Here is a 12173-nt window from a genome sequence, read left to right as displayed (position 1 = left end):
AGGAGACGGGGTGTGTCCATCAGCCCAGGGGACCCACCGCAGCGCCCACTGAGCTAGCCGCCAGCTCTGTGCGAGCACCTGAAGTGCAGTGCCTCCACTGAGGACCGGAACTTTTGTTTGTCTTAATCCGTTTAGATGTGAACAGCCACAGGGGGCCAGGACTCAGAGAACGCCTTCCTAGAGACGGGCTCAAGCACACGCTCCTTTCTCCTGTTGCCCAGGCTCCCGGTCGCGTCTGGCTCTTTGTGACCCCATGGACTGCGGCACGCCAGGCCTCCCTGTCCTCCACTGTCCCCCAGAGTCTGCCCACACCCACGTCCACTGAGTCAGTGATGCCATCCAACCATCTCATCCCGTCACCACCTTCTCCTTCTGCCTTCAGTCTTTCCCAGCATCAGGGCCTTTTCCAAGGAGTCAGCTCTTTGCATCAGGTGGTCAAGATACTGGAGCATCAGCTTCAGTCCTTCCAATGAACATCCTTTCTCCTGCTCCTCCTCCAAAGCATCACGAGGGCAGAGTCACCAGACAAGCTGGCCTGTGACTCAGGGGCTGGACACCGCCCTTGAGCTGGCCCTTGGACACTCGCCTCACGCCCCTGCCCGAGGCCGGGCTTCCTGCCTCCATCAGGTCTCAGGGGCTTCCGTCCACAGCCACTCCGTGTTCACGCTGCCGACACACTGACCGACTGAGCAACAACAAGCCGATGCAGTGTGGTGACTCTCATTAAGTGGATTTTTAGAGAACTTTTTCTTGACCTGGACTCTGAACTTAGCTTCAAATCTTTGCCAAGTTTTAATTCAGGGAACACAACTGAGGATCAGCAGTTTAAACACACACCTGGACCGCAAAGTCATCACCAAGAAAATGCCAGCTCATGGGCCTCAAGCACTCAGGCATTTCTTGACTTGGCTCTGTTAGGTCTGAACACTGCAGCCACAGATTTCGCTTACTGGACAGTTCAATCCATCTGAAGTTTCAGGGAGGAAGAAGCCACCTTTCCTGAACAGCAAGATCAGCCTGAGTTTTCCCTATGGAACTTCCAGTTCCTGGACAGACGGTTACTTCCTGCCTGGAGGTGGGATGGCAACCTCACAACCAGATGCGATGCAGTTTCTTTGAAGGCGGAGGACACTGGAAACTCTCTTACAAGGGAGCGGGGTTTTTCACTGTCTCAGGAAGCGAGGCCGCAGTGAAGAGGGGCCGTCCAGAGACTGGCCAAGCGGCTCCCCAGCTTCTCCCCGTTTCATCAAGTTTTCGCGAGTCAGGGACAAGCGGGACGGGTGGTGTCGTGTCTCTCTTGCTGCCGTCTCGGGACGGGGTGACTTGGCGCTCCCGGGAGGCGGCACACTCGGCTCTGGGAGACACAAGTTCACGAGTCTGTTAACGACCTCTGTGGCCACTGAAGGGAGCGTGTGACAGTCTGGCTGACTGGAAAATTTTTTTAATTACCAAAAAACAAGGCTGTTTTCTTCAATATTTTGGGCTGTCTCTAAGGAATAGCTACCCACATCTACATGTAGCCGCCTCCCTCACGTTATAACCTCAGAATGGGCTTCAGTTCAGTCGCTCAGTCGTGTCCGACTCTTTGCGACCCCATGAATCGCAGCACGCCAGGCCTCCCTGTCCATCACCAACTCCCGGAGTTCAACTAAACTCATGTTCATCGAGTTGGTGATGCCATCCAGCCATCTCATCCTCTGTCGTCCCCTTTTCTTGTCCCCAACCCCTCCCAGCATCAGAGTCTTTTCCAATGAGTCAACTCTTCGCATGAGGTGGCCAAAGTACTGGAGCTTCAGCTTTAGCATTAGTCCTTCCAAAGAAATCCCAGGGCTGATCTCCTTGAGAATGGACTGGTTGGATCTCCTTGCAGTCCAAGGGACTCTCAGGAGTCTTCTCCAACACCACAGTTCAAAAGCATCAATTCTTCGGTGCTCAGCTTTCTTCACAGTCCAACTCTCACATCCATACATGACCACAGGAAAAACCATAGCCTTGACTAGACGGACCTTTGTTGGCAAAGTAATGTCTCTGCTTTTCAATCCGCTATCTAGGTTGGTTTATAACTTTCCTTCCAAGGAGTAAGCGTCTTTTAATTTCATGGCTGCAGTCACCATCTGCAGTGATTTTGGAGCCCCCCCAAAATAAAGTCTGACACTGTTTCCACTGTTTCCCCAGCCAGTAAAGTAATGCTCAAAATTCTCCAAACCAGGCTTCAGCAATATGTGAACATGAACTTCCAGATGTTCAAGCTGGTTTTAGAAAAGGCAGAGGAACCAGAGATCAAATTGCCAACATCCGCTGGATCTTTGAAAAAGCAAGAGTTCCAGAAAAACATCTATTTCTGCTTTATTGATTATGCCAAAGCCTTTGACTGTGTGGATCACAATAAACTGGAAAATTCTGAGAGAGATGGGAATACCAGACCACCTGACCTGCCTCTTGAGAAACCTGTATGCAGGTCAGGAAGCAGCAGTTAGAACTGGACATGGAACAACAGACTGGTTCCAAATAGGAAAAGAAGCACGTCAAGGCTGTATATTGTCACCCTGCTTATTTAACTTCTATGCAGAGTACATCATGAGAAACTCTGGGCTGGAAGAAACACAAGCTGGAATCAAGATTGCCGGGAGAAATATCAATAACCTCAGATATGCAGATGACACCACCCTTATGGCAGAAAGTGAAGAGGAACTAAAGAGCCTCTTGATGAAAGTGAAAGAGGAGAGTGAAAAAGTTGGCTTAAAGCTCAACATTCAGAAAACGAAGATCATGGCATCTGGTCCCATCACTTCATGAGAATGGGCTTAGGAAAGGGTTAAGAAAAATCCGCATCTTACGGGCAGCTTCACTCCCGAGTTCCTTCCTTCCCTTCTCAAGGTTTCACAGGGCCTCTGAACACGTCTTAGACCCTCTGCTCGGTGAGGTTTTGCCGGGAGAGGCTGAGCAGGGGAGAGGAGGGCTGGGCTCTGCCCACGCCCGAGGCTGGAGGACCTGGCTGGCAGGCCATCCCCAGAGGGCTCTCAGTTCACAGATGAAGATAATGATACTCATTTGAGGGCTGTGTTACACCTTGTGTTATACAAACCAGCCTTACTGGGTGTTTTAAAAACTTCCCACGGGGAAAGCAGGCCACGTGAAAGTGCCAGGCATTCACCTGTCCCTTCCTCCCGGGGAAAGGGAAAACCGACAGGCCTGCTTGCGGCCGCCAGCTGCCACTTGCTGGTTAGAAGCGCTGACGCTTCTCCCACACAGCTGGCGTCCTCAGACCTGCGGCCCCGGGAGGGGTGCTGCCCGCGGAGTCGAGGGCCGGTGGGCTGGGGAGCGGCGGTGACGGAGGGAGCCCCGTCTGCTTCTCTGCACCACCCTGATCTGGCGTCCACAGTGCCCCCGTCGTCAGAGGCGCCCGGCTGCGGCCACCTCGGTGAGAAGCACAACGTCAGCCGTTCTGCAAAGCCGCTCTCCCCACCCTCCGTCCTCCGACCGACTCGGAACACGTGTCCTGGAAAACTGCCGAAGCCTTCCTTTCTCAGCCCCCGAGGGAAGGGTGTGTGATAGTGGGGGCTAGCTGTGCTCCACGGGACCAGCTTCACTCGTATGGCTTCCCTTCCTTGCCCATTTCTGAGGGAGAGTCTAGAAATCAGGTTCTAGAAATAAGACAGAATCAAGATGATGGACAGATGGACCGCAGGGGCGCAGGGAAGAGGCAGGAAGCGTCCACACCTGCAGTGTTGGCTCCGGTCTCTCCAGCTGTGCCCTCTCTCGAGCTGTTCAGTGGGGGTGCTGTCACCAGCTCAGCCCATGTCCTCGAGGGAAGCGGACACGCAGTGTCCAGAAAGTGAGCTTCCCTGGCGGCTCGATGCTAAAGAATCCACCTGCCAGTGCAGGAGATGCAGGGTCGACCCTTGGATCACGAAGACCCCCCCCAGAGCCGGGAGTGGCTACCCATTCCAGTACTCTCGCCTGGAGAAGTCCATGGACAGAGGAGCCTGGCTACAGTCCCGAGGGTTGCAAGGCTGAGTGACTAACACCTCCGCTGCGCTTTTTGGAAGCTGGAGGCAGACGGCCTGTGCTGGCAGCTCCAGGCCAATCCACGCATAAGTCACCCAAACGGAGGCAGCAGGCGCCTTAGGGACAAACCTTGGCCTGTCCCCCGGTTCACCATCAAATCTGCTGTTCTGATCTCCGTGGTCCTGTAACCCCCCAGCCCGCCCCAGGGACATCGGCAACGCTGGTGTAAGTCAGATAATGACATGAGGCTTCTGGTGACAGATGGACCAAGCCCTTCTGAAGAACAAAGACGAGCCTAGGAGCCAGCCCAGGAGCCGGGAGAGGAACAGACCCGAGGACCAGATGCGCACAGGAGGAAGCAAGCCCACACCAGGCAGGCTGACAGGCGTGGGAGGGCGCGGGCTACCCCAGGCCGACCCCTGCCCCATCAGGCCCTGAGATGAGACGGCGCCCGGACGTCTGTGCCTTTGATCTCAGGCTCCTTGTATATTTCATCAGGAAGAGGCTGAGGGGAACACGGTGTAATGCATTTTGTGCCACTTTTCCAGAGGCTGTGGTTTATAAATGTTCTGTGTTAATCAGAATGATAAATGAGGAAACTTAATTCAAAAAATGTTTTATATCATAAGCTGTGCAGGCCTGTGTCCCCGTCTCACTCGAGCCCCCAGCCAGCTACAGGGAGGCTGGAATTCCTGCTCCTGGACTGAGGCTGACTGTGGTCCTCCCTTCAAAGCCCCTGGTTACTTCCTCGGGCCCTGAGAGACCCTTCACAACCCCCCAACCCCCGCCCCGCTCCTGCCTAAACTACCAGCCACTTGGCTCTTTCCAGATCAATCTCTCTGGAATACAAGCTTATATCACTCGTTGTTGTTGGTGTTCACTTGCTAAGTCACGTCCAACTCTTTGTGACCCCATGGACTGCAGCACGCCAGGCTTCCCTGCCCCTCACTATCTCCCGGAGCTTGTTCAAATTCATGTCCATTGAGTCAATGATGCCATCCAACCATCTCATCCTCTGCTGTCCCCTTCTCCTGCCTTCAATTTTCCCCAGCATCAGGGTTTTACCACAGTTGTAACTAATTAGTTAATTAACTGTGTGACGATGGCTCAGAGCAAACGTGTCTTTAACGTGCAACCTCTAGCCAGTGGTCTCCATCAACATGGGGACGGGCTTTGGTGGCTGCGGGCAGAGGCGCTGTGCGTGCGGCGGCCCCGGCCCAGCCCGGGTGTGAGCCACGGAGGTGGACGGAAGCAGGCGCTGTGCGTGCGGCGGCTCCGGCCCAGCCCGGGTGTGAGCCACGGAGGTGGACGGAAGCAGGCGCTGTGCGTGCGGCGGCTCCGGCCCAGCCCGGGTGTGAGCCACGGAGGTGGACGGAAGCAGGCGCTGTGCGTGCGGCGGCCCCGGCCCAGCCCGGGTGTGAGCCACGGAGGTGGACGGAAGCAGGCGCTGTGCGTGCGGCGGCTCCGGCCCAGCCCGGGTGTGAGCCACGGAGGTGGACGGAAGCGGCCGCTGTGCCTTATTCACAGGCGGCTCTATACTTAAGCACGGGCTGTTTGAAAAACCATACGCAAGGCTGTTGTTCTAAAGCAGGATGTTTATACCTGGAAACAGGGCTCCACACATGGCTCACTTCCCAGATCAGACCCTCTGACCCCAGTGCCCTGGAGACCATAATCCCATGATTACAGACACCAGACAATGCCGGTTACCAGCTGAACACCAGCTTCTTCCCGCCTTGGTCACAGAGTCCCCATTTTAGCTGGGCACACTGAGATCCATCCTGAAGGAAACATTTTTCCAGCATTAGTGTGGTCATGAGACAAATTAGATACAGGCAAAGGGTTACATGGACTTCCTGAAAAGCTGCTTAAAGAGAGGTGCCCTTTTGGCCCTTTGGGTGGCATGGAACACCAACCCGAGGGCTGGAGCTTCAGCAGCCATTCTGGGGCCGAGGGGACTATGCACAGCAGCCATGGGCTCGGACGGCATAGCAGAGAGACCTTGTTCTGTAGAAATGCTCCATAAACCCTGCCTACCCCCTCTGTATTCGGTTCACGTGGAAAGGAAACAAGTGCTCTTATTTAATCTGCTGTCATTTGCGATTTTCTATTGTACACAGCTGCACGCAATTCTTAACGGTACACCCATGAATAACAACATCTTTACACAGAGACGGGATGTCTGCTGAACATCTGCCCCTAAAGCCTCTCTGGCAATAATGACAAAAGGAGCATGCACACACCTCCAAAAAAGCCAGAGAAGGAGAAGCCCAGTAAAAGGAAGCAACGTTGCAGGGCCCTTCATATGTGACAGCCGCGGAGCTTCTCAGCCACTGCAACGACAGCTCAGTCGGTACAGGACCTGCCTGCAACGCGGGAGACCCGGGTCGACTCCTGGGTTGGGAAGATCCGCTGGAGAAGGGATAGGCTACCCAGGCCACTGCTCTTGGCCTCCCTGGTGGCTCAGCCGGTAAAGGATCCCTGGGTTGGGAAGATCCCCTGGAGGATGGCATGACAACCCACTCCAGCATTCTGGCTGCGAAGAGTCAGACACGCCTGAGCGACTTTCACTTCGCGATGTTGCACAAGGAAACTATGGATCGCTGCTTCCTCTTTACAGACGGGGAAACGGAGGCTCAAGCAGCTTAAGACTGTGCCAGACCAGCCCTTAAGCAGCCAAGTAAGAGCTAGCACGCGGCATGAGACAGACACAGATATGGTAACAAGTAGGACGTGGTAGCATTTTTAAGATCCTGCCAACAAATTCAGTAAACTGAAATTATATGAGAAGCTGGAATAAAAAGAAGGTGCTGGTAAGGAATCTGCCTGCAATGCAGGAGACCTGGATTCAACCCCTGGGTTGGGAAGATCCCCTGGAGTAGGAAAAGGCTACCCTTTCCAGTATTCTGGCCTGGAGAATTCCATGGACTATACAGTCCATGGGGTCACAAAGAGTCGGACACGACTGAGCGAGTCTCACTTCACGTGAACTAATTAAATGAGGCGACACAGGTGAGGGTGCCTGCGAGGCAGTAAAGGCTCTAAGACACCGGCTCCCTCTGGGCTTCTCAAAGCTCTTCCTGAAATGCAGAGATGCATGCCACCACTGCCACCCCAACTTCTAAGAGATAGCTTCAGTTCAGTTCAGTTCAGTCGCTCAGTCGTGTCCGACTCTTTGCGACCCCATGAATCGCAGCACGCCAGGCCTCCCTGTCCATCACCAGCTCCAGGAGTTCACTCAGACTCACGTCCCTCGAGTCAGCAATGCCATCCAGCCATCTCATCCTCTGTCGTCCCCTTCTCCTCCTGCCCCCAATCCCTCCCAGCATCACAGTCTTTTCCAATGAGTCAAATCTTCGTATCAGGTGGCCAAAGTATTGGAGTTTCAGCTTTAGCATCAGTCCTTCCAAAGAACACCCAAGGCTGATCTCCTTTAGAATGGACTGGTTGGATCTCCTGGCAGTCCAAGGGACTCTCAGGAGTCTTCTCCAACACCACAGTTCAAAAGCATCAATTCTTCGGCACTCAGCCTTCTTCACAGTCCAACTCTCACATCCATACGTGACTACTGGAAAAACCATAGCCTTGACTAGATGGACCTTTGTTGGCAAAGTAATGTCTCTGCTTTTCAATATGCTATCTTAGAAATATCTAAAATATATCTTATCAGATTATTTTGTTTGGGGGGTAACATACATGGAAACCTGCAATCAGTTAAAGAGTCATACCTAAATAACGAAGTAGCTAGGTTTGTATTCTAGGTTGAATATAGCAACCCAATGACATTCTACCCAGATCCTCAGAATGAGACCTGATTTGGAAACTGGGTGTTTGCAGATGTCATTAGTTAAGGTGAGGTCACCCTGGGTTAGGGTAGGACCTACATCCAATGACTGGTGTCCTTATAAGAAGAGGAGAGACAGGCAGGCACACACGGTCAGGAGGCAGCCACACGAGGATGGAGACAAGAGACGGGGTGCAGGCGGGGGGCAGCTACATGCTGAGGACGGCTGGGGTGCTCGGAAACTGGACGGACGAGGGAGAGCCTTCACTGGGAGCACGGCTCTGCCACCTTCGACGTGGACTTCCAACCTCGGGACCCTGAGAGCACACCTAGGTCATTTTAAGCTACCGGTTTGTGGTGATGCGCCACAGCACCCCCAGGAAACGGGGGGCCTGCACACAGATTCAGAGCATCAGGGAGCACCGAGCAACGAAGATGCGGAGGCCACGTCGGCGTGAGAAACAGCTCTCCTCCCTCCTGGCCTCTCTCCCCCTCCTCCCCTCTCTCTTTCCCTCTCTCCCCTCCCGGCCTCTCTCCCCCTCCTCCCCTCTCCTCCTCTCTCCCTCTCTCCTCACCTTCCCCTCCCTCTCCCTCTCTCTCCTCCACTCTCCCCTCCCTCCCCCTCCCTCTCTCCCTCTCCTCCCCTTCCCCTCTCTCTCCCTCTCTCTCCCCCCTCCCGTCTCTCCCCCTCCCTCCCTCTCTCCCTCTCCCCCTCCCCGCCTCTCTCTCCCCCTCCCTCCTTCTCCCCCCTTTCTTCTCCCCCTCCCTCTCTCCCCCCTCTCTGTCCCCTCCTCTCCCTCTCTCCCCCTCCCCGCCTCTCTCTCCCCCTCCCTCCTTCTCCCCCCTTTCTTCTCCCCCTCCCTCTCTCCCCCCTCTCTGTCCCCTCCTCTCCCTCTCTCCCCCTCCCCGCCTCTCTCTCCCCTCTCTTTCCCCCTCGTTCCCTCTCCCGCTCCATCCCTCTCTCCTGTAGACTGCTATGCAGCTGACCTTTAATTCTGCCCCTGACCAATGGACTCAACTCTAGAGAGTACACCAGACTCCAGGACACTGGCTGAGAACTCCAGGAACCAAGGCTGAATTCCATCTGTTACTGAGGTGAGAAAATGCATACATCAAATATACTAACAAACAGCCACTAATTAGATTTTGGGACAAGATTTGATTTTATCCTGGAACTATAAGCAATCCTTGTACACAATTGAAACTTACGTATATTTGCCTAATTCTAAACTTCATGCTCTATTCTTCTGAAATTAACATAATCAAGTTTAGGATAGTTATGTTCAAAATACCAAATGAATAAACATGACTTCATACATCCTCTATAGTTTTACAAGCCTGAGATGAAGAAACGCAATTATGATAATTTAAAGACAGAAACAATACTTTCCTGCAACTGTTTGCAGCAAAAAAAAAAAGAGTTTTTTTCCCCTGGAAAAATTCACAATACCACAAATGAGACACTTATCTCTTGAGCTTTCATATAACTTAGTTTCCAAAAAACCCCTAAGAGAATCAGTGAAATAGTCTCAACTGCACATATGAGTTTCAAATTTATATAACACTTTTATGAAAAATTCACAAATCTCAAAATGTTCTCAAAGTAAATCGGTTACGCCACTAACTCAGCGTTCCCTTCAGTAGCTCAGCACCTACCCTAACAGGCTATGAAAGGATTCAGAATTCCATCTGTGTTATACCTACTGTATTGATACAACCAATATCAGGTTTCTCCAACCAGGAAATGCTTCCTGAAACTCCGTCACACGAACGACAGGCCCAGCACTCTGTCCTCGTGTCTCTTTGGTGTTTAAAACATTTTCTATTTATTCATCCATTTTCTATTCACATGGAGACATGTGCTTAAAACACAGTAAGTACTGCACTTTTTCAACTTCACAAGCAAAACATAAACAGCCCAAGTATAGCATGAGCTGAGGCTCTGAACAGACGTCTCTCCAGGAGTCATGCAATGACCGGGGAACAGGTGAAAATGGTCAAAACCGTCAGCCGACCGGGATCCAACGTGACGACCTGAGGCGGCGCAGATGCGAGGACAAGAAGTAAAGTGCGCAGTGAAAGCCACGCACTCACTCGAGTCATCAAGACGCCACCCCCTGCAGCCCCGTCCATGGAAACCTGCCTTCCACAACGGTCCCTGGTGCCAAAGAGACTGGGGACTGCTGGCCTAAGGAACACAGCTCCTAGAAATGCAAAGTCTGTTTATAAAAGTGCTTTCTAAATGCTTTTTAAAAACTAACTGCATTATAAAGTCAGAAATAAAGAAAAAAAATTTCAAGAATCCCAACCCCCACCGCTCGACCACTGCGTCACTCCAGCACGTTTCTTTCCAACAGTTTACAACGCGTCTCTCTTTAAGTTATACATATGTTAAAATCTTACTTTTTCATTTAATATTAGATGACTTTAGACATGGTACGTGACTCTAGGATACATTTCAAATGAATGCATACTTGAATCCTAATTTGTGTCATTATGCTTTATTGCTGGTAGTTAACACCAGCAGACATATCCATGCGTGTAAAGCCCTGTATTTCTGTTCTTAGCTTTCTAGAAGGAGTAAAGCCACAGGATTTTCAGAGTTCTTGATAGACATTGCTCTGTGCTAGCTGAGTTTATGATGCAGCCTGAAACACGGACACGCGCTGATGACGCAGCGTCCACCAGCAACGGATAACTCGCCTTTTAAAGGGCTTTTTGCTAATTAAATATGTGAGTAATGATACTTCCTGTTTTTAACTTTACTATCTTTGTCAGAACATTTTCTATTTGTTTGTTAATTATACTCCCTCTATTGTGGGCTTCCTTTTTTAACTCTTTTGCCAATTGGTCTCCTGGAGCCCTTAAATTCGCATGAGGTCTTCACTGGCCTTCTTCAGTTCTACCGTCTCCCGGTTTTTCCTTGGTTCGGCTTTGTTATATTTAACCTTCCATCTCTCTTAAGTTTATTTTCATGCATGGTATACAATGAGTGTCTAAAATTCACCTTTCTCCCAAATTACTAATGAGTTTATTGCAAATGATTTATTGAGCAATCTTTCACTTATCGTTGATAAGTAGCAGATTAAACAGCAACAGTTAAATTCAGCATCTTTTTTTCTTTTTTTCAACTAAGGCCAATACATGCTTGGAAAAATCTGGGTGGGAAAGAAAGAAGAGATCAGAACCTCATTACTATTAACTGATCTCACAAAGTGATGACTGTGCTCATACATTGATGCGTACACATGTGCACACACGTATCTTTACAGACGAACGCATATACAGCTGCTAAAGAGGAGGAAACATTTCGAGAACACACACGCTGGATAAGAGAGCTGGCGCTGGAACACCAGGCTCGGTCTGGGTCTGATCGATGCAGTTAAAGCAAACTGGTGCTGAATGGAGAGACACACAGCCCTCTGCTCCAGCACCTTCACCGCGCTCATTCTTGTCTGTTCGCCGTCTGCCGTAGATATCCGGCTTGATGCCCTGAACGTTTCCCTGTTCCTCTTATGCCTCGTCTTCACAACAGGAGACGCTACGGCTGTGATGCTCACTGGCTGACTCAGTGCTGGCTGAGTGCTCATGATGTGCCGGGAACGGTGATAAATGCCGTGGAGACAGGCCCACCAAGAACCGCCGTCTCATCAATTCCCATGTGGCTGGTGACCCCCCACCCCACCCCAACGCCCTGAAACAAGACGGCGTCACAGAGAGTGACGCGGAGCATCGAGGGGGACCTGGAGGAGCAGCTGAGTGTCCCTGGACCTCAGCGGGGAGAGGAGGTGGGCCCAGAGAGGGAAGCTTTGCCGGCCACCTCCCTGCACAGGGACGCCGCCCCGCCCCATGGCCCTGCCGCGGGCACCACAGCTCCGGGGCATCTGTGCAGCCGTTTCACCCTCTGCTGCCAGGGTCCACACACGGGCACCACGACCTCAGCCGCCACCCAGGACCCAGAGGGCACCTCTTACATGAAGGGAGTCAGGCCTGAAAAGATGCCCAGGGAGTCTCCTCTTAAAAGGCACTCGAAAGGCACCGCCATTCCCATCTGTGAAAGCCCACATTTACTCCAACGGCCTCTGGGGACTTGACGATCAGCTGAGAACCGTCTCTCGTGAGAAAGCTGTTGATGGAGAGAACTCAGCGTACCTGCTGGTGGGCACTCTCACACTTCAGGCACAAAGGCAGCGGCGATAGGCCAGCAGAGGCCGCGCCCACTGTGGACCCTGCGGGGGGCCTGCGGTTGATATCCGGCGGCTCCTGGAGTCTCCCCTGCCGGCTCGATCTCAGGGTTAGGGCCACAGCAAGCACACCACAAGCACGTGGCAGGTGCCGGCCCAAAGCCTGCGTTAATTTACTGGATCCTACAACAGCCTGC

General features: G+C 52.3%; 1 protein-coding gene across 1 annotated transcript in view; it reads right to left on the bottom strand.

The window, feature by feature from the left end:
- PRKCA (protein kinase C alpha) overlaps window positions 1–12173 on the bottom strand; it is a 290424-nt gene that overhangs the window by 86425 nt on the left and 191826 nt on the right. The window lies entirely within an intron of this gene.

This window comes from Capricornis sumatraensis, chromosome 8, assembly GCF_032405125.1.
Source record: "Capricornis sumatraensis isolate serow.1 chromosome 8, serow.2, whole genome shotgun sequence".
NCBI classification, from domain to species: domain Eukaryota; kingdom Metazoa; phylum Chordata; class Mammalia; order Artiodactyla; family Bovidae; genus Capricornis; species Capricornis sumatraensis.
Note: the sequence above shows the minus strand (reverse complement) of the source record. Positions and strands in the feature narration are given on the sequence as shown.